The following is a 26,586-nucleotide window of genomic DNA, read 5'->3' as shown; positions in this document are numbered from 1 at the left end:
TTTATGATGGTCTTTCGGCAGACTAACCATGCCTTATCGACCTCTATTCGCTACAGCTTTCTTCAGGTTCAAACCACCGCGGTTACTACAAAAGCATTTCTCTTATAGAAATATAGTAAGAAAGTAAAGAACTATATAATACGATTTTTGTAGCATTAAGATAAGAATAGTTGTAGCAATTGTGTGGCAGTGGCGTAGGGAAGGGGGGGCCCGGAGGGCCCCCCCCAAAGAGGTTCGACAATGTGCTTTGGTACTTTGATGTTTGTAATTTTTTATATATTTTTATGTTTATATATTTTTTTGTTTATAATTTTTCTATATGTGCCTATAACAGCACTTGCCTCCCCCCCAAACATACATCCTGGCTACGCTACTGTGGTGTGGGGTGACTAATTACTAATATACAGAGTAAATAATAGAAAAAATGAAAGGATGTAATAGGATATGAATATTTTTAAAGGGATTAAGAGCTTTCTGGTGCATAAAGTGCTCATTTGTATCCGTAGTATAATAGCATGGAGATTCACGACAAATCTTCAGAATAAAGGAAAGCTATAATTTGATGGCCTGGATATTCTCAATCTGTGCATGAACTGATATAGTGCTTAGACTCTAATGTTTTTTGGGGTAATACAATCATAAAGTAATCCTGTTTAAGTGTATAAGTATCTATAATATTTGTAATGATAAAACATTACAAATAACCATTAATGTATTTCAAACTAGGAAAATAGATCTTATTAACACCTTACGTTTATATACAGTAAGTATATTATTTATTTTGCTATTTTTCCTTTCACTATTTTAATAAATTTATTTGTAGTTTGCAGTAAAAAACTGTAATATGAAAAGATTCCCTGAAGCTTCTAATGCAACTCACTGAGCGATATGGACCTGTGACGTCATGCCAAAACTCTTGTCTGTACTGCCGTGACGTAAGCAGCTCATTTTTCCATTGTTTGAAGCGTTGTATCTCCGTAACGAAGAAATATTTTTCTGAGATTTTTGGTATGTGGTATATCCACGATGGTGTCTTTAAATTACAACCTTTAGTCAAAAAGGAAATGTCCATTCTTAAGAGAGGTTGCCCCGCGTAGTGTAGTCACTAACGCTCTCGCCCTAGGTGCGAGCGGTCCCGGGTTCGATTCCCGGTGGAGACACTCAATCGAAAAGATGTAAAAGCTTTTCCAGACCAGCCATCCTGAGTGAAGTTTTCCTCATTCACACCAGGCAAATGCCGGGATAGTTCCTAACACACAGGTCGCAGGCTGCTTCCTTCCTTACCCAATCCTTTCTCCCTTCCCTTTCCCCGGATAGTGTGATCGTCGAGGACGTCATCCCTCATACGTGATGGGCTAACATGGCCATAGGTGGATAAAGCCCAGAAATCTAAATCCTAATCCTATTCCTAATTCTTGAGAGACAAATTTACTGAATTTTAATTTTCAATATGTTTATATTTCAAAGCTACAATATAATGTAGAAACTTGAAGTAAGGGAGGGAGGATAAGTAGAAACTGCAACATGCTGAATTAATAGAATGTTGCTTGTAAATATTTAAATTTTTGTTTGTCTCCAACTCTCCACTGTATTTACCTTGTCTTTTGAATATATGCATGTACCTCCAGTAGCTAATGTGATTTCACAGGTGATTCAAAACAACAGCAACAACGTTTGAGAGGTGATTAGTGACACCAAGATAAGACGGAAAGTATAAACCAACCTGGGAGCACAAACACTTCCTTTTGGAATTATAGGCTGCCGAAAACATGTAAAAATGGATTTTAAAGGTCCATAGCTCCAATACTATGAGACCTACCGTAGTTAGGTCAATACTGTTTAGGAACTACTATGTGCCCTATCCAAATATCCATGTTTATTTAAGAACCCTGCACTACTTCCGCAACTATTTTTATAGAGGTAGTTGCTGAGTACTTTAAATTATATACCCGTAGCCAAACTCCCTATATAAAAATTGTTGAGTGAGTACCTTAGGATTGTGAAACATGGATTTTTGGATATCATACACACTACTTCGTAAGTGAAGTCTTGACCAGGCTACGGTAGGTCCCATAGTTTTGGAGCTATGGACTTTTAAAGTTCATTTTTTCATGTTTTCGGCAGCCTATAACTCAGAAAGGAAGCATTTGTGCACCCCAGTTGGTCTATACTTTCCGTTTTATCTTGGTGTCAGGAATCACCTCCCAAACGTTGTCGATGTTGTTTTGAAACACCCTATATATAAATATCTTTGTATAGCTTTACAGAACACCAGAAAAATCACGGCTCATTGCATGTCGTTACCTGAATATTTAACCTCGACATCAGATTTCAGCTACAGTGACAAATCTATTTATTTCCTTCTACAACGCCCAACGCTTTAAATGCGTTTTCAATGAGTAGCTATAATACATATCAAACATTTTACATTAGCTTAATACACGATGTGGTAAACCTTGGGGAAAAATACCCGTACTAATGTGTGGTATATAAAAGCATAATTTGAAAACAGCTTCTAACCTTGGAATGTAAATCAAACCTGCTACTACCCTAGCGTGAGGTTTTCATGTTTCCGGCCTTCCTTAACAGAAGTTATATGAAAGGGCCAAAAAAGAACACCTGGCAGCCTATTCCGTTCATGAAAGAGATAGAAAAATAAAAGAAAAAAACTGTGTGTGTACACGATCTATTTTCTTCATTCATTCAAGTTGAAAAGGTTTCTAAGCGGTATTTTTTTAACTTTGTTTTGCTGAAGGACACACGAAAGGCTTAATAACCACCAGGGTGCCAAGTAAAAATGGCTTCTGGCATTTTCCTCTCCAGCCAAATACTACACTTCGTTCAAACCACTGTTGTCGCATTTAATTAATTTACTTCTATATGTTTCACTAAAATATAACATATATTTTGTTCTTCGGTAGGATACAACTGAAGATTCGTAAGATAAAATGGATATCTACAGCTTCAATGAAAGCAGATGGAAGTGTCGACAACTTTTCGCAGGGTAATCATCAAGCTTAAGAACAAGAATATTGATTAAAGTAAGTAGATAAGTTAACGTTATATAAGGGATCAGTAAAATGATTTTCAAAAATATACGATACACGATTTCCAGTGAAGCACACAGAATAAGAAAATAAATACAGAAAATGCATTACAATTAGCGTATACAAATACGTACATTAACATCCTATATAATCAGGGCCGGATCTACCATACATGCAACACATGCATTTGCACTGGGCGGCAAAATGTCATAACTATATTATTTAAAATAAATATTCCTTGTTGGAAACAGACCTCATGATGATGGTAGTTAAATTTACTAAGCTGACCTATTTCAATACTACATTCATGAATCATATTTAGGTCGCATTAGTTTAAAGTCATATATGGACAGTAATAAAGCAAATGGTCAAACAAATCCCACTTTGAATTGGCTGATTGTTGTTCAATACAAGAACTCAATTCTAGAACAGCTGTGAACACCTGTGTCATTTAGTTAGTTATCACAATTTTGATATAAAAACTAGTCTTGTCTTTATCACAAACAAATTCTTTAGCATTGACGGTGGAAACTATTTTTTTTTAATTATTTTTTTAACAGGAGTAGAAGGAAAATCAAAAAATAAAGAGAAAGGAGCTAATTGTACTGGAATTGCAAACTGATACATTGAGATAAGAAGCTCGATATTGAATTTTATAAAAAGAATTACCATCTTTTCTCTGCAGGTGTGTTTGCTTTATCTTTCACTAACAATAGATTATTATGTAAAGAAAAAAACAGACACAACGAGATCGTATTTGTAGTGTTTAGATCTTTCTGAGTGCAAGTGCACTTTCCCTCCTCTTCACTGTTTATGATGGAAAAGCAGTTAAAACCGTGGCTTTTAAGATTTGTTCTTTCTGAAGAAACAGGGGGAGGCAAATGACGCCATTGCACGGGCAGTAAATTGTCTAGGAGTGGCCGTGACTAATTAATGGTTGCTTTATTTTCATTTAGTTGGAAATCAATGTAGTTATTTTTAAACTTCCCTTTACCAAATGATCCTTTATATTAACATAACTATCTGTTGTAAATTATACGTACTCATTGCTCCATAACCTTGCAGTAAATTCCTCTTGGTATTTTAGACTTAAACGTGGTCCTTCCTCAAGACAACAGTGAGATACAATAAGATGAAACACAGATTAAAAGCGAAGCTACCGCAATCCATCTATCCGAATTCGTTCCAATATTATCCCATTAATCCGAGTGTAACTTGATCGATGAAAAGATACAGGATGAAGTTACACGTGGTGCACATAAAGAGTAGTCGTCTTAAAGAAACCTTGTATTTAGTGATTTAACTCAAGTCAGATGAATAGACTGTAGTAGTTTCATTTTAACCTCGTTGAGTTGAGTTGATTTTAACGTCCCTTTCAGCAGCGCGGCTGTATGAGACGGGACCTATTGATTAACGTGGAATCCGAACTACATGAGCTCCGCTGGGAATCGAACCCGGGTCTTCCACGCCAGAGGCGCGTACGCTAACCGCTTAGCCACGAATGAGGTCCATTTTAACCTTGTATTCTAACTTTTATTCTAAGTTTTACTTCACTTTTGTTCTTCCGAGGTCTATGTCTAAATACAAAAAACAAGAATAAATAATGTATTGCAATCTGTGGAGGGAAAGCATGTTGAATATCGAAATGACCAAATGGAACTTTGTCTGCTTTCATCGGAACTATGAGTACTGCACCACACACTTATATATATATATATATATATATAAAAAAAAGATTATATTGATTTAAGATAAAAAGTATTTACTGGTTCTTGCCAATTTTCAGCACTTCATTATGTACTACTATTTAGTAATAAAAATAATCACTGCTTGCAAAATACTCCCTAGGAACTCCAGTATGACGTTATACTTGGCAACGTAATTCTTAACGGAGGGAAATATCTTGACTCAATTCACTACGTATTATTTTAAACTACTATAAAATTACTTAAAGAAACTGTAGATAGTTAATAAAACAGAGGCCGCGGTGGCTCAGTGGTAAAGCGTTCACCTCTAGTGCATGGTGTCCCTGGTTCAATCCCAGCCCGCACCAAGTAAACCTTGTGGTGGACAAACATCGTGCGTGTGGGTTTTCTCGGGGTCCTCCCATTTCCTCTCACTTTCTTCATTCCACCATTTCATTCGTTTTTATTCATCATCGTATCCTTTAGCCTAGGGGACGTAAAACTTAAAGATTTTATTTTATTTATTTATTTTTTATTCTTATTTATGTATTTATTTATTTTTGTTAATAAAACAGTCTTCTTAAATCACTGCATATCAGTAAATTTATTTAATATTTTGGGTGAATACCTATCGTAAGCCTTCCTTCTGAAGACTAGATGAAAACTTCTTAAGTTTTGGCTACAGAAGTGGACATGAATATTATAAAACTGCATTGTTAAAATTATAATGCAGGTGAGCTGTCCAATCAAGTTCGGGCTTCGATTTTCAGTTCTTTTAATTATTCTGTATATTTTTATTGTGTAAATTGCAGATACCCAATAATGGTTTCCGTTAAGTCCTTTTGATCAAAATAATTCTGAATTCTTTGTTTCACTGAGTATTTGTTCAAAAAACTTATCCTTTCGTTTGTATATACATTTTCAGTCCTTTGAGATCCCCCGCTTCCTACAAGCCGTTTTTTGGACTTGAAATACCGCGAATTCCCGCTTTTAGATTTTCTTATTCAATTACCACCTGTGTTTTCATGTAATGGATTCTAGAATTAAAAATCTTTTGAAATTGACGGTACTTGTGAATCTATTATGTAATGCGGGGCTGGCTATCTTGATTAATCACTGCATCATTATTATCTTTGCATTATTTGTGTAAGAATAAGTTATGCAACCCAACTTAACACTAGGGTCATTATCGTCGCTATGGTTACCTTATCGATTAATTAAAGAGTTTTACCGATTTCTCGTCAGAAAGAAAAGGGCAGCTGATTTTTTAATTATTAATATTATTAACAATAAAACCTAAAAAGCATAAAAAAACAAACACATTGAACATGCCTATCCAGGGTTCCTGCTGATCTGGAGAAATCTATTTCCCTGACTTTCTCTGACCTGTGACAGGAAATTCCCTGACTTTCATGGCAGGTGTTGGATGACGATGACATAAATGAGGCATAAATAATGGTGAATATTTATATGAGAACGTTTATTCTATAGAAACAAATAGTAATCAATTTCTCATACGTATATTCAACTTTTCTCCAATAAAAAATCTTAGCAACGTCTCGTACTGTGGTCATTAATATCTACCCACACATGTATGATGGTATTATAATGGTTGGCAAAGCTGAAATTTGCGTACAATTAATGTTAGAAAAAATATATTTTATATAATTTCCCTGACTTACTTTGATTTCCAGTCTTTTTCCCTGAGCTTCCCTGACCTGCACCATTTTCCCTGACTACCCTGACCAGTAGGAACCCTACTGTCATACGACAACTAATTAATCTTCAGATGGTCATCTCTAGTTCAATTTCGAAATCTTTTCAGGTGAATTTTATCGAAATTTCCATTAAAATCTGCCGAAAAAAACTAAAGTACAAGATTAAATATTGTATCTTTTTTTAACTTCCCTTAATTGGCATTATTTTATTTCAATTTGAAGCTATTTAGGTGTGATATTCAGCTCAGTATTCTTGTATGTACTCCAATATAAACTTTCACTTCAACAGAACCTCATGGATTCAAACAGTGGTCTGTCCCGCAGGTTGGACACTTTACTCTACACAAAATAAGGGACCCACGGTGGTTCAGTGATAGAGCGTTCACCTCTGGTGCATAAGGTCCTTGGTTCAATTCCAGCTCGCGCCAAGTGAACCTTGTGGTGGACAAACACCGTGTGCGTGGGTTTTCTCGGAGTTCTCCCGTTTCCTCCCCTTTCTTCATTCCATCATTTCATTCATTGTTCATCATCACCGGGTCTCCTTTAGTCTAGCCAGCATAACCGTGGGACGTAAAACTTGAAAATTTCATTTCATTTTCTATGCCAAATAAAACTACTCAAATTCGTCCATTTGGTCCAAAGTAACCTGATACAGTTCCATACGGAGAAAGAGATGAAGAAAACAAATATAAATACTTTTGCTATTGATGTACAGTCCGCAGCAAAAAAACTGCAACATGAGCATGTAAGTTTATTGTGAAACTACGCCTAACACCACAGGGAATCAACATAACGTCTAAGTGGCACGAATCACGCCAGAAGAAACCTCAGTGTCCTCCCCTGCACACTTATTTTGGAGCAAAAGACTTCGTCGTTTCACAATAAACTTACATGCTCATGTTGCAGGTGTTTTGCTGCGGACTGTACCTGTCTGCTCACTTAAATATTTACGGTCCTAATGACACACTTGTTTGGTCCTAATAATACAGTAGATAGGACAGCAAAGGGCGCAGAAAACACTGCATAAATATTTTTAAATTAAGGTCACATCAACAATAAAATCTCAAAAGGTATACTGTTTCACATTCTTTGCACCAAACGGAATACACGAGAATATTTTAGAACAGACTGAAATGACTGCTTGAGAGAAATCTATTACAATCATCTTGGAGTAGTAACACAGAAACTGTCCAATGGGAAGAGTTATCCTCATAGATTATTTCAGTTTTATGGACTGCTCGTCTGACAGGAGAAGACTGTTAACTTGGCTTAAACTGATCATCAGTTTTACGCCAACGTGAACAGTGCCATGACATCTTTGAAGAAATCTTCAGAAAAAGGGCTCTCAACAAAAGCAGCTTAGACTGTAGGTAGTAGCTCTACAAACATGACATTCTTTTGATCGCACTGCAGATAGAAACGCATCGAAGGAAAGAGTCGGGGGTATTGTGTTCCGTTTTGTGCTAACTCCACAGGTCGTCGACTTCCTGTTGCGCCAAAAGCATTCCTCAAAATCTTCCTCTCTTTTTCTTCTTTCTATTATTGTTATTATTATTCCATATACGCCTATCTTAGATTTAGTTCTCTTTTGCCTCATCCTTAAGGCATTCACTTTTAGGGGAAAAGATTTTTTTTTCAAAAAAAAAAAAAAAAAAAAAAAAAAACTTTGCCTCAGCTTTTGTTCAACCATCTACCCAATGTCATCGTCTGGTCTAAATCTAAAATTTCTTTTCACCTTACGTATCGATGCTCTTGTTACACACCAATCTCCACAAGTTTCTTATTCATGTCATTAAACATCCTCTTCTTCGATGCATTTTTCTCTCGGAAAAATCTGGCTACTACGCAGGGTGACAAAAAAAAAAAAAAAAAAATCTCCTGAACGACACTATGCCCAAAAATGTATTAGTAAACGTTCTCACATGCATGAAAAAAACGAAAGAAACATAGGATTTTTTACACTTAAATTATAATCTTTTTGGTATTTAACAAATGTTATCTTTTAAAAAAAAAATGCTAAAATGTAACACAGTTAGAACTAACTAGAAGATGAAATTCCAATTATGAGGAAATAATATGGCTATAGCATTTTGCATCATAAACTAGTAGAGAGTTACCCTGTAAGATAAAAGCACTTTTGTAAAAAAGTAGACAATTACGTTTTACAATGCCAGCAATTTTTAAGTGTTAGTAGAAAGTTATATTAGAAGGTGAAAACAATTTTATAGAATAAATCTAATTTCTATTATTTTAAAGGGAAAGTCGTCTTGGAACTCAATAATTTGGAATTCGAATATGCTTCTGGAAGCAATTAAGTTCGGATTTCAAAATATCACTATATAGTTCAAATATAAAATATTTTTGACTTCAGCTTATATAAAGAAAAAAAAAACATAATATCCCAAGAATGCCTGCCAGTTTTTATTTGAGCTACGTGTGGTTAACACAGCAGCTTCCACCATAATTTTTACTTTTGAAGATTGAAGTTTGCTATCTTTTAATTCAAATACTTCTGCAATTTCTTCAAGATGCTGAACCAACACTGAAAACTGTGCCTCATTACCTAAGTTGGAACACGGAACTACACGCACTCAGGACGTCTACATAAGCTAATAGAACGTAGAGCAATGTCAAAATATTCCTCAAGTTTCTTTAAAAATGAAGATGTATTTGTTGTTATTAATATTTAGACGCCTGAACTGTTCCATGACCTTGTTTGGTATGCAACAATTTAGAGAGAGAACTAAAAAAAAACTAACTTCTTTGTTAGTATCTGGTTTAAATAACACCTATGTAATTATAAACCAAATTTCAGATCCAGCAGTATTAATTTTTGTTCCTTCCCGTTTCATGGATCAAAGCTTTAACAAACGACGTGTACCGGTAATTATCAACACCAATACTTTTTCACAATACCATATAATACAAAAAAATATATATATACATGAATAAAAACATTTAAGTAAACCGCGATGTCGCAACAAAAGCCGTTATTTTACACGTATAACGTGTTTCTTTTTACTATGAATATGTATGTATATATATACATATATATTAAACTATAGTGATTTTGATTGGTTGTCCTGAGGTTTCCAATCAATAAGCACACGTGCGGCACTCGTGGCACATGTCGCTGGATGATCCTCATTCACGACATAACAACGGCCGCTGTTGCCAAAATCACTAAGGAGGAGTCTTGGCGTTCCTTTAGTCAACGTCCTCCCTCCTCATCTTCCGCATTCCAACATGAAACCTCCAACACATTACTATTATTACTAAACCAGTAACGAAAAACGAATATTTTCCAAAAAGCACGACTATGCATATGAATACAGAATATAATGTGTCTAAGCCTTCTAAGTGTTTATTTACACACATGCTGCCTTTTTACAATGCATACTTTGAAAAAGAGTTTTAAAAACAAAGCTACAAATGAAAGTCCGTGTCACAATATCATTATTTTTATTTATCCACTCACAAAATAGCAACTCCGTAAGCGCCCGCACAACTACTGTGGTTGGTTAGACTGAAGTTTAGCGTCTCTTTCAGCACCAAAGCTATACAGGGTGTTACAAAGAAATGTTGCAAAATTTTGGGAATAGATTCCTCACATCAAAATAAGAAGAAAGTTCATATGGGCCTGTGGTCGGAAGTGCATAGTTTCGTAGCTATGCGGTGCCGAAAACGTGAAAAAATTAAAAGTCTATAGTTCCATTGCTATAGAACCGATCGTACTCGGGTCAAGACATCACTGAGAACTAGTAGGTGAACTATCCAAATACCCATCTTTCAGAACCTCCGGTACTTGCACAATCATTTTTAGAGAGGCTGTTTGGGAGTATTTGATCACTCTCCACCTATATCTCTTTAAAAAAAAAAAAAAAAAAAATGGTGTGCAAGTACTGGAGCATTCTTGAACATGGATACTTGGACAGTTCACATATCAGTTCCTCAGTGATATCTTGACCCTATTTCCATAGGTTCCATAGTAGTGGAACTCCAAAATAATGTAACACATTTTTGTTATACCCTGTATAAGGCGTGGATTTACAGTTTAAGATGGAATCTGAACCTCCGTAATGAGTTGAAATCACTAGGCTCTCGAACCAGAAATCAAACCCAGGAGACCACCAAAGGCGAGCGAGCTAACCACTAGACCAGCGGACACGGTAAACAACTTCTTTGTAGTATCCTGCCTGATCCAAAACTAATATACATGGACTGTTACTGTCCTAGTGAGCCACTGATTAACAAAACCATCACCTCCTGATCCACGTAACTTTTCGTTTCTTCCACCGTTTAGATCATGTTGCAATTAACGTGTCTATAGCAGAAGAATTCATTCTGTGTTAGTCTGTAAGTGGATCGTTCTTATGCTAGACTTTATGCGTTTTGAAGATAAGATACTCAATCAAAGACAGCACCCTGTAACACTACAAGTAACATGCACAATATTCTGCCTTGCTTTCATCCCTTGTGTAAGTTCCACTAAGCCAAAGCTTACAAAGAAAACATACTATTCTTACAGCATTTTGGAACCGTAACAGCAGTGGTATCATTCATTCAGTTTGTTCAAATCAGTTGTTATATTTCTCAAGTTCCTAGAACTCAAGTTATTTTTCCACCCCTAGATCGGGTACTTACTTAAAAAGAATCTCTAGTACTATTTTTAAGTACCAATACACAAAATGTATGCATGCTATATGCATTAATCATAGTCACTGTTACTAGTATCATTGGAATAAATAATAATAATAATAATAATAATAATAATAATAATAATACACAAATAATAATATAATTGATTCTATCGTCAGCTATTGTGTAAGTAAGACGTTCGTTGAAAACGCTGAAGTGATCGTTAAACCATATTAACCATTTACGATTTGGGTGGCCTTTGACAGAACGAAATATTTGCTAAAAACCTAAAGGAAGTGATTTATTGTACTTGTGGATGTCAAAATTATTTCCATTCAAAGTGAAAATAGCCGAAAATATTCGTAAAATTGGGACCTCGAAGAGAACACTGGAAGTGAAACACTTGCAAAGCAAAAAATAGTGACACGATACTAAACCAAGACGCAGACTTGAGAAAACTAACTCAGAAAATAAGTCAAATACATACAAAACTTCCGAAAACTGAAAAACTAAGTGACATTATTACTGAACTGGCTAGCACATTTGTCGAATATCAGAAAGAAATAACAACAGGTTTGAGAAATACTGTAAGAGTACTAACCAAAATATTAGAAGAACTTGAAATCGAAAATCGTAAACCTAACACAAACTGCTGAAAAAACCAGAAGGAAAATTAGGTGATCTAGAACTGATGAAGTAACAGTTTGTGATTGAAAACTTAAAAATTGTGGGAGTCCCTGAGATGAAAGAACGGAGAAAATTGTGGTGGAAGTGGCAAAAGCGTATGGAATAGAAATAAAATCTGGGGAGATTCAGAAATCATTTAGGATTCCCACTTCAAGAAGAGGCAAAACAAAACTGATTATTGTGACATTGGCATCGATGACAATTAGGAGTACTTGGCTACAGAAACATCGTGAAAACAAGGTGTCAAATGAATGGTGTGTTTTTATCTTTACGCGTTGACTCACTGAAATTTAAGCAGAAAACCTTACATATTTTTAAATACTAATAGTTACTATCACAATTAAGCAACTATGCAGCATAAGGAGTAGAAAGGTTCTTACAACAGAAACGAAATTCCATTCTGTGCTAAGTCACTCCACTTACAACTGTTTTCTTTCGCCTTCTAAAGGTATCTTTCAACCTTCATGGTGCACCCAAAGGTCACTTTCGATTTAAATTTCTCAAACAGAGCTTTGCACCCTACGCTTATTTCTCACAGAAGCCCATCTGGTATTACGGTAACCAGATCCCAAGAAGAAATTCCCCTGTTTTATTCTATGTCTGTAATGAAATTCTGCTCCCGTGACGTCCTGGGATCATGTAATATGTATTCGTAGTTCCCCTATTTCTTTCTATTAATATAAAGCTCTATTGCATTGTATTATTGTACACACTACAGATCAGAGGCTTTGTCCAAGTTTACTAGAAGTATTTTATCTACTGCTTTCAAAATGTAGGAGAACTGGTACCAGAAAATTCTGTAAAAAATGTATATTTCCACCTGCCAATATATTGCACCTATTTACCATAAATTTTATTCTTCGTTCCAAATACACTTATGCAAGCGACATATCTGTAACTACATTAATAAAATACAAATAACTATCAGATAATATTGAATTGGATGAAAATATTGGATGGATTGGATTAAAATATTTAAGTTGACAATAGATTTTATGAAATCATAGCTAGAAAATCCATAAAGATAAATTCATAAACGGTTTCAAGGTATACTTGCCTCCTCGTCAGTGAGACTGATCCTAAAAATTTGAAAGTAAAATACCATAATATTTTCAATACAGTGAAAAAGTTCACACAATTTAATCATAATTCAGTCGTTCTAATTTTAATTTTCAAGATTTATATTAATGACAACTTTCTCTCTAAGAAAATCAACGAAACTAAACCAGTCACATTGATGAAAAGACACGTAGTATACAACTTGAAACTGTGAAACTGATCCTTATGAATATTTTAGGTAAGAGTTTTATTTATCTATTAGAATAATTAATCTATACAATATAGTGTAAGTGCTGCTACCATATAAGCTTTCATTATAGGAGCACTTTGCGCTACCGTGTTTAAGTTATTGAGCGTTAAAATACAGGAAAAAAAAAATGCATATTAGGTGTTGGAGTGTACAGTCACATTCTGCGCTACTCGGCTGTGATTACGAAACAACTTTTCTCGAGCAAGCATAAATAAGTGGTAATTCGCTAGCAGATTGAAGTATTAAGGAATTAGTGTGTGTTGTTGTAAAAATGCTTTTTTGAAGCAACTACATTGTGCTGGGATATTTTCAGCCTGCATATATTTTTGCAATATTTTTCAATAAATATATGTGCGTGGAAAACAGATAACATTCAAAGAAAGAACGAACAAACCGTTCTTCAGACATCTGGATCCGGAAGACAGAAAAAGGCTTTGATGAATTACCTCTGCGTTTACATCTAAAAGTTCAAGACATCTAGATTTGCTACCGGCTGAATGATTTGTGATGCTTGGTACTCACCTTTGGCTACAGCGCGAGTGGCGTCCTCTTTTCCTTTGGTGGCCAAAAACCTAACTTCTTTTCCCTTAGGCGCGGTCAATCTAAAGAAAAGAAAGATACAAAAAACGTATATAAATTTTGCATGGTTCACAGCCAAGAGAAGCAAAAGTGCGATTTATCAACAATGCCAACAGGTCAAATGCGTGAAGCTCTGATGAGTATAAATTACCAACTGAAATAACAGTGTACAAAGCTACTGAAGATGTTCAACAGTTGTGTTCGACGCCTTTAGTCCTTCAGAACGCATTAGTTATGGTCCATACCTTTACATTTGCCTCAAGGTTCTTTTTTCTAACTACAACACCAGGAACAGAATTGACTGAAGTTTAGTATTACATTGCAAATACACAATCTTTGTTAGTACAATTTCGAAATACAAGTTATCAACTAAGCCACACCTTGACAGTATCACGAGAAAAAATTGTCAATTTTGCATTATGCAATTAATATTTCCATGACACAAGGCCTTATCCAAACTAATAATAATAATAATATGGATACTTCTCTAAAATTAAATCACAGACACCTAAACACGACTTAAAATGTTATTTATCCAGTGTGCACAGCTTTTGACTCCATTGACATGACTGGGATATTTTGCTCGGATGGCAATGCCCCTTTACATCTGAAAATTGGAAGGACTTTACCTGTGTTCTAATGGTATTCTAGGGAAGGTCAGCAGTTCTCTAGGAGGGCCTAGTCCTCTTAGTTACGCCTATGACTGAAATTACCCAAGTACAGCTTTGAATGACTTAAATGTATTTTCTGCACTTACAATAAACGATTTATTATTACATAAATAAATGCAAAGAAAGTTCAGATAACATAGAAAATGGAATCTTGACATTCCACGATTAGGCTAAAGAAGATATAATTAATAAAAGATTATTATTATTATTATTATTATTATTATTATTATTATTATTATTATTTAAAAATTCCTGGACCTCGAGAAAATCCACAGATATGAGTTCACCACATACAAGACCTGAGATACTTTGCACCGGAGGTCCACGTTTCGCATAGCCATGGTGGTGAAAAGAAACCCCGAATTTCTATAAACAAACTACGCGATCCTATGAGCAATCCAAACAATACCTAATTAACAACCGTTTGACCGGTTACAAACTTTCGTGGGTTCTATTGCCAAAGAGTTAAATTATTATTATTACATCCATTTCTGAATAAATGAATCATCTACAAACATCAAAGTACAATTTTAACCTCAATAATCAGAGCGTTTAAGCAAAAATCAACGGTCCAATTATCGCGTTAAAACTAACACTTAAAGTAGCACTTTAAAGTACCACTATCTGACGCAAAGATCTATTACAGAACAAAAACAAGACAAGAAGTTGTGAAACAGTTGTTCAAATGGACCGTGACTTTACCAAGAAAGAGAGGGGGGAAAATGCAAAAATTATGTCAAAAATATAAGATATGGATTTTGTTCATAAACTGGTTCTTATCTTGAACAAAGAATAATTCAAAAGGAAAGGGGTTAGAAGTTTCTTATTTGCTTTAAAAGAACAGCGCAACGTACGTAAAATGTGTTTATAATGTATCGATTGTTTTTGAAAGATGGGCATCGCTTGTTCTACAATCTTATTTTTGACGCTATTATTTGCCGATGATTGTTGCTTCTATAGTTGCATTACGGTGTTAGCCGTAACACGCTTTCATGATTCGCTGCATCTGATTAGCTTTTTGCCTGACTTTACATCATCACCCTTACGTTTTTGTATCCGATCTTCTCATTTCTGTTATACCAGACGGCGCATCTGAATGAGAGCTACAAGTCACGTTATTTTGGAATCCCAGAAGCTACATAGTCAGGACACCTGCAGCGATTACAATTACGAAAGAGGTCAATCAAAATGCTACCAGTAGTAATAACCAACCCAAAAGGTGGAGGCGGAAGATGTTACAAGATGCCCTCCCCTTTCCTTGTATATATACACATACATTATCTTAAGAGATTCCCCTCTCTTGTTCAGCAACTTCTGGTATAATTTTTCTTCTCTGTTGCACAGTGCACGAACGATGTATTACACACACTAAGTAAACAGTTTCCATCCAGGACGCATGCTTCTTGATGTTACATTTCGCAACGCCCTGCCACTAGGGTGTGTTCCTTCTTATTTCGACCTCGCATACTGCTAAAAGGTCACATCATAAGCATCCTACTACGTACGATCTACTCTTAAGTTGCTCTACACTACAGTAGATGATCTATGGCGAAGATGTGAAACGTTGAAAAAGAAAGAAAGAAAACAAATGCGAACTGGTTTCTGCAGTGGTAGCATCACCACAAAGGAAATCCACGGATGAAGAAAAAAATTAATGAATTTCTGAGAACTGGACATGAAACAATCAAGACCAGATGGATCACATTGGCTATTTAATTGGTTAATATGTTTTGGTTGCGTAATACACTGCCTATATTTACAGTAATCTGGAATATAATACATACCATATAACAAAGGCTAACACTGGTCTTACGCAAACTTTTTTTTTTTTTTAAATTGTATGCCCTACGGATTAAAGGAATGAAAATGAGTGATAGTAAAAGAATTGGTAAAATCAGAATGAGGGAAGAAACAAGGTGACCCCTCAGAAAACTCAAGAACACGATTATGTCCACCACAAGCTCACATGACCTACGGTCGAACCAGGCACCCCTCGCACCAGAAGTAACTGACCGTACGGGTTCCTGAATGCCAACATGAATGTCTAACTCCTACGCTTAACTTTAGTAGTTTTAACAAATGCTTTTTTTTTTTTTTTTTTTTTAACTGTGTTACTGTTCTCTACGAACTGTTCTGAAACTAACCTCTTCTTCACTCTGACCTATCCATATACCTCACGCAAAATGACTTTTTCCTTTGCAGGATTTGACTGATTGGACTGGGTTGGAATTAAGCGTCACTTTTTACATCGAGCTATAGACATACAGGTTAATGCGAGGCCAGAACCACATGAACTCTCACCGGAACTCGAACCTGGATCTCTCACGCCAAAGACGCGTACGCTAATCCTATAGCCATGAAGAAGCTCTTTGTTAATATGAAAGGGGGTCATGGTGGTTTAGTAGTAGAGAGCGCTTACCTCTGGTGCGTGGGGTCCCTGGTCCGAAGTTAGTTTCTGGTGGACAACATCATGTCCGTGCATTTTCTCGGAGACTCGTTCCTTCCCACATTCCCATTCCACCAATTCTTCCACTATCATTCACTTGCTTTAATCATCGTCTCCCTTAGCCTAACGGCCATAACGCATTCTTGACATGAAGTCAACAGACTGCCTACTAGTTATGCAACCAATTGAACTCCTGTGAGTGTATGTGTTGTATAAACAGAAGGCGCTCGATAGTTAATTCTAAATAAACTCTGCTAAAAGACGGTAGAAAAGTATTATGCCATTCCATATATTTTTATTCAAGGCAACCAATAAGGGTTGCGCACGAAACGAGTCGAGTGGAGATTTAAGACTTGAAAATTCCAGTCGGAACAGGCATTTGTCTCGACTCGTCTCGAATTTTACAAAGTGTGTCTTCACTTGAATTTCGTCTCGTTTTCGAGTCGAGGTGAGACAAGATTCCAGACATGTCTCGACTCGCGCGCATCCCTAGCAACCAACATTTTAGTATACAGGTTGCACAGAAGCTGGAAAATATTACAGATTTTAAAAGAAATATGGATAACTGTTATTAGTGAAAATGTTGGCGATATTGACTTCATCAACGAACTCGGACGAGTTAACTGCTCTAGCTGTCTATTGTGAAAAAATAAAAAACGAAAGTCAAGAATAAGTGTGGAGTAACGGACGGAACGATGGACGTATTAACAAGAATCCGCTGTCCTGATATTTAATTTTACAATAAAACGATAAACTACTGTATTGTCATTGAGTTTACGTGTGTCTACACAAACTCAGAACTCTCTAGTTAGTATCCAAGTGCGTGAAATTTAAGCTGCAAGAGTTGAATCTCACAAACACACACAAACAAGAATTTTAGGAATGATCCAAAAAATAAATCAAAAGATTGCGATCTCGATCAATAGTTAGTTTTTGGATCAGGGGCCATAAAATGTACCTAAATAGAGTTTTTTTTTTTAAATGGAATAAGCACATCATACTGAGTCAAGTGATAGTTTGGGTTTGGCTACACTATATGTAGTTCTCCAGAATAAGGCATAGAAGAAATTTTTGATTGAAATATATTGGATCTTCTGATCCAAAAAGAAACCTAATAAAAGCACTGCAATAACTTCGAGGATGTTCATTCCATAGTTGCGATATACCGCTTTTGACAGTGACGTACAAATTCATAAATCTTTCATTAGAGTTTCTATAATTGCATTATGCATCTAACAGCTTAACAATAATAATAAAAAAGACAAGTAGAACAAAAACAGTACGAAAAAGCACTTGGCAATATCGAACAGGAACACATACGTCATCCAGGCAAAGAACAAGAAAAAACTTTGCATATTCATCTATGATCTTTCTATAAATTAAACAAGTGTAGTTGGGCTTAGAGCCAAGACCACTTCTCAATAATGCATACCATTATGTTTTTCAACAGTCGGTCTTATTCTTGGAGAAGCTTCTTCCTGTTTATACGACAAGTTAAGCCCATATATCTTTCTGTATTTGTTTGATCAGTTTTTCATTACTCGCAGCTCTTTACGTATGATTTTTGTGTCATTGGCAGTCAGCCATTTGTTCAGAATATAACTGTATTATGGTGATTTGTCATTTTTAGGGAAAACCTTTTCAATTATCTCTCTGTACATATAACTATACAGCTTCTGATTTTTATTCCTATCGGTACGGTCTATTTAAAAGAGTGAAATCGCACCTTATATGCACAGTTGGTACCCAGTGGCGTAAACAATGGATGAGTAAAACAGGGGCAGACATCGAAGACCCAACAAATGAACTTTAGTACCATCTATGTCACAAATAACCCCAATTAGTGTTTCTCAAACTGTGATCCTCGAGTTCTGCCCTAGTGGTTCTCCTAGATTGAGCACTAGTTTATAAGAGGCAGAAAAAATAAAATTCAATCGAGCTGCAGTATCACACACTACAGCTCAGAATCACAAACGGATATACGTTATACAAATATTCGATTATACAATTTAAGAAGGTACGATTACGCAAACTGTAACAGTTCATACAGATGTATTATTGTCAAATATTTCTGTTAGAGTTATCTTTAAAAAAAAATGTATTTTCGTCTATTAATACCACAATAAATTAAGGGAATTTCAATTAATGCTATTTAAAAAAATAAGCACACTTACAAGTGCACAAAACTAAAAAGTTATACATTTGCTTTCGAAGGGGGGACAGATAAAATATCTAAACTTCCACTTGAAGTTTGAGAAACGGTGAACCCAGATTAATTATTTTTTAATTGAATTGAATTTATTTAGAAAAATATGTAGGAATATTTACAAATGAACTACACGGGATTTCCAATTATGATATTAATGGAATTTTATATAGCTACACCAATGTAAAAGAATCGCATTGACATAAGATTATTATATTATGCATACTATAATGAAGGAATTACATTATAAAGTAAGGAAAATAAATTTATTATCGAAAATTTATATATTACGTATGTACACTATAGAAACCTCTCTTTTCAGAGGCGATGCTCTTCGAAATTCTAGAAAACACACCACCACGGCAGTTCAGGATATCATCCATCCACCTTCACAACAAGAATTGTATCAGTATAATTGAATATACTTAGATAATGAACAAAGACCACAAATCTTTTATAGAACTGTCGTACTGATAGCTTTACTTGTAAAACCAAAGCACTGACAGCTAGTAATGTTGGATTATGAACATTTGTTTTTCAAAACTTAACTTTCAATATTTCTAAAAGCAAATTTCCTACGACTAAAATTATAACAGGATTTCAAAATAGTCTAGCCCTTCTCGCCGGTCTAGTGGCTAGCGCGTGCGCCTTTGGTGCACATGATCCTGGTTTCAATATTCAGTGGGAGAACACCATAAATTTAATTTCACAATCATTCACTTTCATTAATTAGCCGTCTCCTTTAGCACAAAGGGCGTAGCTAGGACGTTAAACTAGAAGTTTTCATTGTATTCTTTTTCTCAGAATTACTAGTTTCACGCTGCTGCCACCTTTGTGAATTCTATGAAATAGTGATTGCCTCTGCCTATACTCGTATGTCGAAGTACAAATATACAGGATGTTCCAGGAATAAACAGACGAACCTCGCATACATGATTAGGATCAAGACAAGAAAAAGTCCCGGTGGGACACTCGGTCAAAAAGGTGTAACAGTTTCCTCAGGCCGGACAGCGATTCTGAGTGAGGTTTTTCCTGAGTTTTCCTCATTCATATTAGGCAAATGCTTAGGTGATACTTATAGCCCCCAGGCCACTTCTTTCCCTCCCCCCTTTCTGCGGATAGCGTGCTCGCCCAAAGACGTCATCCCTCATACAGGCTCAAGACCACAGATGTCGAAAATGTTCAGAATATTATATGTATATATAATATAAGAAAAAAGCTTATCTGTGACTTTGGTCGGACGGAACGCCAATTTAAGGTAATTAGTGGAATTGATCCTAGGGTGATTGGTTATCTCTGTAAATTGACCCCGTCTCCGTAATTGGAGTTTCCGATCAAAATCGCTGATTCTTTTCTTCTTTATTGAAGTTCTGAACACACATTAAAAGTTAGTCGATTTGTTCCCGAAACACCCTGCATATACCGATTTCAATTATATTTTCACCTAGAGGATTAAAAGCACTTGTGCAAAAAAATGACCACATACGCAATAAAACTTACATTATGCATTCATATACCAGGGACGGATCCAGGACCGACTTCTGGGGGGGGGAGAAGCGGTGAGTTGTGATAATGCTACTTTTAAGGGCTCCAAACTCTGGGATGGATTTTATTTATATATATAAAACAATAAAGTTTCCTTTTCTGGAGGGGAGGCGATCGCCCCCCTGGATCCGCCCCTGTCATATACACCATATACACACCCCTTCCGAAATAACCATTTTAATTCAATAGAGATGGAAACATGCTATCTCCCCCCCCCCAACACACACACTGATTATTGTTCATCCTTATTACATTTAGACTCCACAGAATTGGCCAATAGCGCAAAAGGTGGAACAAAGTGTATGAAAAACGTAATAATAAGCATTTTTGTTTCACTCTTTGTTCCCATTAATCTACAAACCGAAAACACAGAAATTACGTACAAACGGACAACATCCGAAATCAGGAGAATTTAGGAATAAATGACACCCACGTGGTTATCTCGTTCATTGGTTAGAGATGATAGCGGAAAATTTAACAGCAGGAAGTAGCAAGAGATACAATGAGCTTACAATAAAAATGGCCACTTTCCATCACGTTGTATTTTCTTGTGCATATTTCGGATCTTATAATGACATATCGACAGTAACTTTATATGGAACATCAAACGAGTAATATTTTCAGGTAATTTACTGCAGTGGAATTGACAATAAATGAGGTCACAGGTTAGAAATAGCTAATTTTTCAATGCCACAGGGGGAAAAAAGTTCTCTAAACTTAACGAAAATAAAAAGGAACTTAAATTGTTGCTTAACAGTTTAGCACTTTCACTCTACTCTGATACTTTTTTCCATTCTGGGCAAAGACAAGCAATAAATCACGGCAGGTAGCAAACACATGAAGACGAAGAAAAAGAGCTATTTAAGAACGCTTACGATCCACTTCCTCAATCAAGTAACAGCTACTGAAAACAGAAAAAGACAACAGAACAGAAAAATCCTCCAGCCAAGACATAAAAGACAGTCCAAGGAGAGCTAGTGTGCTAAAAGCGCAATTGCATTCCAACAACGATGCAATTAAAATGTCAGGCAAGCTACTTCGACACCGACATCTAACAAGTTAACGGCTACTTACTTGCGCCTGCTGCTGCCTTGACTCCAATCAAAGAAAGCTCAGCTTTCTTTTATTGGAACCAAGGAAAGGAAACTGAACTGGAATAAGAACTAATTAAATACGAGGTATACAGGAAGGAAATTAACACAATAACAGCAGCAAAGTCTTTATGTGGCATAATCCTTGTCTTGGATACGAGATACTGAGTGGGGTGGTTTAGCACGATGATCTCTGTACCCAGCCATTGCGTCAGATTCAAGCCCCGGTATAGTTTGAGGCCTACATAAAGGTACGGACATAAAATTTCGACTGTTAATGACAATGTAAAATAAAATTAGTTAATCTCCTGTACATTCAAATAACATAAAACCAAATCAGACAACCTGTAAATCCAAATTCCTGTAAATCCAAATAACGGCGTAAAACAAAATCAATCAATCTCATGTAAACCTAAAAATGAAAACTCAGTTTCATGTCCCACGATTATGCCGGCTAGGCTAAAGGAGATGGTGATGAGGAATGAATGAACTGGTGGAATGAATAAAGTGGAAGGAAACTAGAGAACCGCGAGAAAACCCATGTTCACGATGTTTGTCCACCGCAAGGTCTACTTGGCACGAGTTGGGATCGTACCAGGAACACCAAGTACCAGAGGTGAACGCAATACCACTGAGCCTCGGCCCCTCATGTAAATCCAAATAACAACGTAAAACCAAATCAGTCAACCTTTTGTAAATCCAAACTCGACGTAAAACAAAATCAGTCAGTATCTTGTAAATCCATGTAACGACGTGGGACAAAACAGTCTGTCTTCTGTAATTCCATATAACGACGTAAAACAAAATCAGTACACCTCCTGTAAACCCATTTAATGACGTACAACAAACTCAATCTCCTGTAGACCTAAATTCAATGTCGTCTTAAATCGTTTCGGATCTGCGATCTCATCAATATTGGGAAATAGTTTCTACTTAGTAACATATTTTTCTGGTCTGGATTCCACTTTAAGCAGTTCGGTTTCGCCTCAAACAAATTCGGTGCTGAAAAGGAACCATCAAAATAATTCCAACAAATCTATCATCTTTTCCATTGCTCGTTAAGAAACGTTTACTTAAACGCCCCTCCCCCAGTATGTCTATTGGATAAAGAAGACAGATTATAAATGTGATTAATTATCGAATAATTTATGGAATGAGAAACTGGAAAATCCCGAGAAGACCCACAGGCACAATATTGTTTACCAGAAACTGAACGAGGACCTTCAGCATTAGGAACTTCTTGTTCGTTAATATTGTGTGTGAATGATAGGACAGAAGAAAGAAGAAAAATACAAAACGAGTCATTCCATGAAGAAACTAATTTTCTAACCATTTAGAAAATAATAAATACCTGTGATACTGAGGATATAAAATCACGGAGAACTATAGCTCTGCGAGTCTATGATGATAATTTTATTTTTGATTATATGTAATGGACAAATGTTATATGTTATAACTTAAAGTCAAGCTGTTCACAAAGAACACGTAATAGTAGTAAAATATTGGCCCTTTGGAGTGTGATTTTTAGAAATTCGAGGCCATAAAAAAATCTGACAAGTGATGATCTACCACCATGCCAAACAATTATCCAGAATTTTCAGATAGTTTGGTTTACCGCAAACTTTTATATATATTCTATTGTTAAATGTTCTATTGTTAAATGTTTAGGTATCCATTTCAACAATCAAGCCATTTCAACACTGAAGGAAATTCTAAATAAAAAATCGGCACGGATTGTTCCCTTTAATAGGTTACGAAGTTCCTTCTCTAAAAATTTGAAGTCTCTAGGTTGAAATTTGTAAGAGAAATTGTACATTTTCGTGAAAGATAAAAAATACATGCGAAAGATACGAAGACTGTAGTGCCATCTATCGGCAAAACTTGTCCCTTTAAACCAACCTTAAATTCCTGGCTATCCGACAACCTTTCTACTCACAGAGTTGTGTGGGTTGCAGATATTCAAGGCATACATCAAGGAGTTTGACTGACACACAGAACTCTTCAGGGAGAAAATGAAATGAAATGAAATCTTTGAGTTTTACGTCCCACGGTTATGCCGGTTAGGCTAAAGGAGACGGTGATGATGAGTGATGAATGAAATGGTGGAATGAAGAAAGTGGGAGGAAACGGGAGAACCCCGCGAAACCCACGTACACGGTGTTTGTCCACCACAAAGTTCACATGGCAGAGGCTGGGATCGAACCCGGGACCCCAAGCACCAGAGGTGAACGCTCTACCACTGAGCCACCGCGGCCCCCACTCTTCAGGGAGAGACCACTGTAACACTGTTACTTGTTTTACGTAATATAACCTCTAAACATAAACGTCAACAATACTCAAAAGTATAAAATCCCGAGTATACTCGTGTTAACTTTTGTTTACCGGTACATGTTTTAGTACGACGATTATACTCGTTTTACTAGTTTCTGTATGTTACCGCCGTGTCTTTACGGTAGATGTCTCTGAGTTCTCCATTCCGCTTTTCAGTTTGTTTTCATCTGAAGCAGTGGTTGTGATAAACTAAATGCTGGCGCCTTCCTTTTCTTCCCTGTTTTTAATGGTATTCCTCTTGTGTTTTGTGTTTATTTTGATTGTTCAAATGCATTTTCTCCTTATTTCCACAAGTTTCATAGGTAATATTGGTCCCTTAGTGACTACGAGTATACTCGGAAATTTACTAAGGGCTTTTCAGATGCTTGTATCTCATTACTGAACTGTCAAGAATCAATATCATCAACACCATTTATGATGTTTATAGGTTATTTCAATTGGGTAGTATAAAAAATACATTAAAATCGAAATTCTTTCTGTTCAAAATCTACAAAGCAATTTTCGTTAACAATTTCACAACCAAACTGTGTACTTGGCAATTGGCTCTCTTTTAGTGTGAGCGACGAAATACGTAAATTTATAAGAGAAAAGAAGAACACATCCCAGTTGACATATTTATTTATGTCCCGTTTGGAATCTTCACGACGCCATTTCTCGTCGTGACCCAGCTTACTTTCGTCTTTGTGTTTCTATACTGTTTGCGGTTAGTTCTTTTTAGAAAAACAAATTTTATTTTGATGGCTGTTTTCAGATTTCTATTTTTTAACTACTCGGGTTCAGTGACCGCTTGCTAAGTCTCTTTTTTTTTTTTAACTCTTTTCTTATTCTCAAGTTCTGCAACTCGTTCTTTCACTCCATATATTTTCCTCTATAGTAAAAATATTTTGGGGGATTTTCGGAAGGGAGAAAAAAAAGCTCAAAATAAATTAGGACGGAAAAGGTGAGAAATTACAGACTACTGACAACCACGGTTAAAATGTGACAAATGAATTCTGGTGGAATGATTCCCTCGTGAACAACTTGGCAAAACTTCTTTTTTTTTTTTTCTTTTCTTTCTTTTAAGTGACATAGTTTGAAATGTAGAGTAAACACAACGATTTCCAAGAAATAAATATCTGGAAGATCTTTGCTTGGGGGCACACGTATGGAATGAGTAATAAACTTACTGTACTTAAAATGAAAGTAAAACGAAAAGGTTTATTTTTATGAACGCGAATAATTATACAAGAACTTGTGGATTAAGAATGAACTCCACGAAAAGCCACGAACATTATGCTATCACTAGGGTTGCCATATTTCAGTATTTTATACGGACTGTTTGTATTTTTGGGTCCGTGTTCGTGTCCGTATCGTACAAAACATCAAATAGGAAAATGTCCGTATTTCACAGTTTTTGGAGCTGCCTGAAAATTTCCGAGTCAGGAATCGTTAAAATTTGGGACGAAAAGAATTGTTTTCATATACAACTTATATTTTATTTACTATTAATAAAGTAGGATATCTTTTTTAAATAGGTGTCTCATTTTTCCATTCCAGGGTTCTTTTGGTTAGATTTAATATACGTAATTTAATGGCATGATTTATTATATGTATGTTAATGGAAAAGAAATAAAACAAGTTAGTTTCCAATAGTGTTTTAAGTATTACAGTAAATAAATGTGAGATAACCTAAAACGGTGATTTTTAGGTAAGAAATTTCGAAATATTTGTTCTGAGTTTGGGCACTGTATCTTTGATGGGACGTCATTTTAAGGCTTGTCCATATTTTGGATCAAAAAGTTATGGCAACCCTATCTATCACAAACTCACATGACATGGGAACAAACCAGGGAATCTTCGCACCAAAGATGACTATGCATGCAAACTTCACCATATATTACGAATGTAACTGAACATTGCAACTAAATACAGAAGGTTGAAATAAAAATGTAGGGGATACCATAGTCTAGTGGTTAGAACGTTGGACTCATATTCCCATGGTCCCGGGTTCGATTCTCGGCTTGTGCTTCCCAATTTTCGGCATCCACCCAGCGTCGTGAGGCAAACTGGGGAGTCTAGTGAATGAAAGACGTGACCGCCACTCGATCTAGAAAGCTCCCGAAACTCAGGTTAGTGACAGAGCGACGCAGTGCGCTGACGACATGTTCGTCGCTGGGCTGGACGTAGTTCAGCCAATCGCTGATAGATGGTGTTGGGGCGGCTCAACGCCCTCAAATGGGCTGTTACGTCAAGTGGCGGTGGCGGAGTAGAAACGATAATGTGAAGTTTGTTTCTACCTAAACAATGTGAAGTAAAACCAAATGAAATTAGCAAATATTCCTAATTTCGCCAATGCTTTAGTATCATATATAGATGAACACATTATTTACAATTACTTTTGGTTCGGAGCTCCTTCGTGGCTAAGCGGTTAGCGTACGCACCTTTGGCGTGGGAGACCCGGGTTCAATTCCCGGCGAGAACTCATGTAGTTCGGATTCCACGGTAATCAGTAGGTCCTGTCTCATGTAGTCTCGCTGCTGAAAGGGTCGTTAAACTCAAAATGAACTCAACTACTTTAAGGGTCTTCACTACAGCGAAATTAAACCACCGCTAATTTTAGAGTTTTTCTGTAATATGTTCAAAATAAATTAAAA

General features: G+C 36.0%; 1 protein-coding gene across 4 annotated transcripts in view; it reads right to left on the bottom strand.

Moving 5' to 3' along the window:
• The window catches only part of smash (smallish), a 357,062-nt gene that overhangs the window by 167,266 nt on the left and 163,210 nt on the right, over positions 1-26,586 (bottom strand). For all 4 annotated transcript variants that reach the window (XM_081752343.1, XM_081752341.1, XM_081752339.1 and 1 more), the window contains exon 2: positions 13,607-13,686. The gene's annotated coding sequence lies outside the window, so the exon portion shown is untranslated. The remainder of the gene's footprint in view (positions 1-13,606; positions 13,687-26,586) is intronic.

This window comes from Thermobia domestica, chromosome 3, assembly GCF_964235325.1.
Source record: "Thermobia domestica chromosome 3, izTheDome1.hap1.1, whole genome shotgun sequence".
Taxonomy (NCBI): domain Eukaryota; kingdom Metazoa; phylum Arthropoda; class Insecta; order Zygentoma; family Lepismatidae; genus Thermobia; species Thermobia domestica.
This window is presented reverse-complemented; position numbering and strand designations above follow the sequence as displayed.